The 4,005-nt window shown below is 50.0% G+C and overlaps 1 long non-coding RNA gene across 1 annotated transcript; it reads right to left on the bottom strand.

Annotated features, from left to right (window-relative positions):
- Positions 1-292: 292 nt before the first annotated feature.
- Positions 293-2,381, bottom strand: LOC134478257 (uncharacterized). Its single transcript, XR_010050751.1, has 2 exons — positions 1,889-2,381; positions 293-1,277 (listed from the first exon to the last, which is right to left on the bottom strand). It is a non-coding gene; the product is annotated as an uncharacterized LOC134478257 (long non-coding RNA).
- Between the last annotated feature and the right edge of the window lie 1,624 nt (positions 2,382-4,005).

The raw sequence follows: 4,005 nt of genomic DNA, 5'->3' as shown, positions 1-4,005 counted from the left end.
CCGGTGCCCATCCTGTGGTTATTTGTGAGAGGAGTGACACTCACAGCTAAGGACCCCAGGTGGTGGCACTTCTCTGCTTTCTTGCAAAGAAATGGGATTTTTGCTGAGGCCTGGGCACTCTATGCCTGGGGCCTGGCCTCTGAAAGAGTCCGATACTTTCTCAGAGCCCTGTTATCTCCACAGGCCGCACTCCCTGAGAGTGATCAACAAGGGAATCTTTTGTCCCTCCCCTAAACTTTCCTTTTCTGTCGATGTCCGCTCCCGGCCGGCAGGAAAGACACACAACAAGGTCTGGCGGTGGTCAGGCTTTTCTTTATTCTCTCCTTATACAGTCTGCCCCGAAGCCTCTACCGGTCCGCTCTCCGCGGCTCCTTCCGTGCTTCAGTCTGCCCCGAAGCCTCTACCGGTCCGCTCCCCGCGGCTCCTTTTGTGCTTCAGTCTCTCTCTCTCTCGGGGGTGGAGGCACTGGCTATATATAGGATTAATAGCTAGGCAGACTACCCTGTGAGGCGGGAACTTAGTGGGGTGATAAGAAACAGGTGCCACACAGGCGGGCTCGATGAGAGGGGTAATCTAGCCCAGGCTTTTGTACTTTCCCACAGGCCTCGCAATCACCGCGTCTGATGACTTGACAGTGCCACGGCTCCCAACATCTCCCCCTATTTTATTTTAAATGATGGCTACGCGCATCGCAGCCCGTCCTGGATAGAGTGCAGAGGCCTATGCCCCGAACTGAGGCCCACCGTAGGCCCTTAGCGTAGACCCTGGTCGGCCGTCCCAGGGTCCACCAAGGCCCTGAGGCCCTCGTCCTTTTTTCTAGGGCCAGGAATGAACCGGACGGAACCTGGTTGCACATAGGCATGCACTCATTTCTCTCCACGAATCCCCTCGGAGAGAAATTTATCTAACAATCCAGCGGCTTTCGAGCGGAACGGGGTAGGGCCTGGCTTAGGTTGAGTCGTGCTGGGGAGGCACGCTCTTACCCGTCATTGACTCATCTACCCTGCTACATGTTGTTGTCTAGGGAGGAGAATGTGGGAAGCCTGTCACTTTTAAACGCGGTCGTAGGCCATGCGAGCGAGCCATGCGTATACAAGGGTAGCACATAGGGGAGCAAGCCGTTCCAGGCCCCCAAAAAGGGATTGTCCTGCAGTTCTTTTAGGGCTCATCTTGTTGTTGGGTCTGCGGTTGGCCTCTGGTGGAACAGGCCTGATCTTCAGTCGAGGGACTTGTCGCGTCAACCTCTCTGGGACCCACATTGGTTCTCGTCCCGATTCCTGCGGAAAGACACAAACCGCGCCTCGGCTTCCTCTTTTGTATCTCTGCCCTCCTTGACGGACCCTTCTCGGGAGCTTCCTCACTGTGCCTGTTCAAACACCTCGCGTACTTCTACAAGTTCTTGAGAGCTCCCCCCGTAACTACCCTCACTCTTTAGGCACGTGTGTATCATTTCCCACAATGGACGAGCAGAGACTGAAGCTCTACCCTCCCGCTCTGCTAGGGAAAGGTCTCTGCCCAACTTTTCCCAGGAGGGCAGGTTTACATGCCCTGTAGGCAGAAACCAGGGAGCAAAGCTGTCAATCTCTGCAAGGAAATTTTCTAAAGTCTTACACCCCACCTTGAGGTCCTTGGACTTTAGGAGTCTCCGAAGGACCAACACCAAGGCTGTGTATCTTTACTTGGCATGTTTCCCATTTTTAATATATCTTCTGTTATTTTTACTTCTATGTTTATGTTTTACACTCTTTTATTACCTTAAGTTCTGGTGTTATGTTTCATACTCACCGCGTGAGGCCCAAGAAACCCGCCACTTACGCGTGAGGTTGAGAGGAGTCTACAAACCCTGTAGGTGCGCGCCACCCAGGGCCCAGGCTTATCCTCTACTCACCTGTCCTGCAGCTGCAGCACTGTGTAGGAGAATGCAGTCCACCGCCGCGTCTCGGGGTTGATCAATCCCCGTGCGGGCCACCAAATGTCGATGTCCGCTCCCGGCCGGCAGGAAAGACACACAACAAGGTCTGGCGGTGGTCAGGCTTTTCTTTATTCTCTCCTTATACAGTCTGCCCCGAAGCCTCTACCGGTCCGCTCTCCGCGGCTCCTTCCGTGCTTCAGTCTGCCCCGAAGCCTCTACCGGTCCGCTCCCCGCGGCTCCTTTTGTGCTTCAGTCTCTCTCTCTCTCGGGGGTGGAGGCACTGGCTATATATAGGATTAATAGCTAGGCAGACTACCCTGTGAGGCGGGAACTTAGTGGGGTGATAAGAAACAGGTGCCACACAGGCGGGCTCGATGAGAGGGGTAATCTAGCCCAGGCTTTTGTACTTTCCCACAGGCCTCGCAATCACCGCGTCTGATGACTTGACAGTGCCACGGCTCCCAACACTTTTCATTGCACAAACATGTACACACACACACACACATCTATGCACACACACAAACACACACACACAAACACACATGCATGTGCACACACAAGTCTTTAGAGCTACCAGGGCAGGACATCTCCCAGGGTCTCCTCCTTGCGCTGTGGACATCTGCATGCACCAGCTCATATCCTTTGGTTCTGCTTTGCAGCCACCTGGGCCTGACCTTCAAGTGCAAGTCTGTACTCTCTGTTACGGTGAGCAAGGTCTCAAGGTGCATACATCCCCACTGCCTGGCCCCATGTATGTAGACTTGACACGCTCTTGAAGCCACAGTGTTAGTCAGGTTTATATCAGTGTAACAAAATACCTGAAGTAATCAACTCAGAAAGAGGCCAGGGATATTTCAGCTGAGTGCTTTGGCAGTTCCAGTCCATGACTGGCCCCTTGTTTGGAGCCAGTGACAACATATAGGACCCAGAAGAGCCTGCCGCTCAGCTCCCAGCCAGGAAGCAGAGAGCCCCATTCTCCCTTAGAAGTACACACTATGACACGTGACCCAAGAGCTCTCCTGGACCTGCTGTTTAAGGGCCCCTCACCTCCAAACAGGGCTGCACACTAGGGTTCAGCCTTCACCATGAGGGTGCCTGCGGGCACTCGACATCTGCACAGCATCATTTCCCTGGACACCAGGAGACACTGGGCTCCAGGGGAGCTCATCTTTTAAATTTTATGTTAAGTTTATTGGTACCATTGAGATACACATCATGATAGCATTCATCATAGGGAATTTGTACCTGTTCATGATATATCCTGATTTCTCTCATTCTCCTTCCCTCCCTTCAACCCATCTTCTCCTCATTTACAAAGCCTTGTTTCCATTTTATCTTCTTTTTCTCATTATTTTCTCCTTCCTTTTTCTCTCTCCCCTTTCCTTAGTTCCCCTTTCCTTTTGAACATTTTCTTCCCATTTCACAACATCTCATATATTTTGGATCTTGTTTACACTTTTGACTTCTCACACCAGAGAGACAGTGTGATACTTATATGTGTGACCAATTTCACTAATGAATATGGTCTCAAGGTGCATCCACTTACCTAGAAATGTCTCAAGTTTATCCTTATTCATGGTTGAGTAGTACTTCATTGTATAAAAAATCACATCAGTTTTATCCATTCATCAGTTGATGGGCACTGGGGTTGTGTCCATGCTTTTACAAATAGTGCTTTTATAAACATGAGTGTGCATATATTGCTGTGGTATGATGCTTTTAATTCTCTTGGGACTATACTCGGAAGCAGAATACCTGGGTCAATTGGGGACCCTACTACTAGTTCTTTGAGGAATCTAGATATTGATTTTCATGGTGGTTGCCTCAGCTTGCATTCCCCACCAACAGTGAAGAAGGGTTCCTTTTTCCCCACAGCCCCTCTAGCATGTGTTGTTGGTTGATTTCGTGATCATAGCTGTTCTGTCTGGGTTGTTTTAATTTGTATCTCTTGAACAACCAGTGACCTTGAACTTTTGAAAATATGTTTGTTATTTGTACTCTCTCATCTGAGAAGTGTATATTCATCTCAGATGCCTATTTTTGGATTGAGTTTTTAAATATAGGAGTCTGATTTTTTCAGTTTTTTATATGTT

Source organism: Cavia porcellus, unplaced genomic scaffold, assembly GCF_034190915.1.
Source record: "Cavia porcellus strain 051 isolate PalLab524CR breed Dunkin Hartley unplaced genomic scaffold, mCavPor4.1 scaffold_12, whole genome shotgun sequence".
NCBI classification, from domain to species: domain Eukaryota; kingdom Metazoa; phylum Chordata; class Mammalia; order Rodentia; family Caviidae; genus Cavia; species Cavia porcellus.
This window is presented reverse-complemented; position numbering and strand designations above follow the sequence as displayed.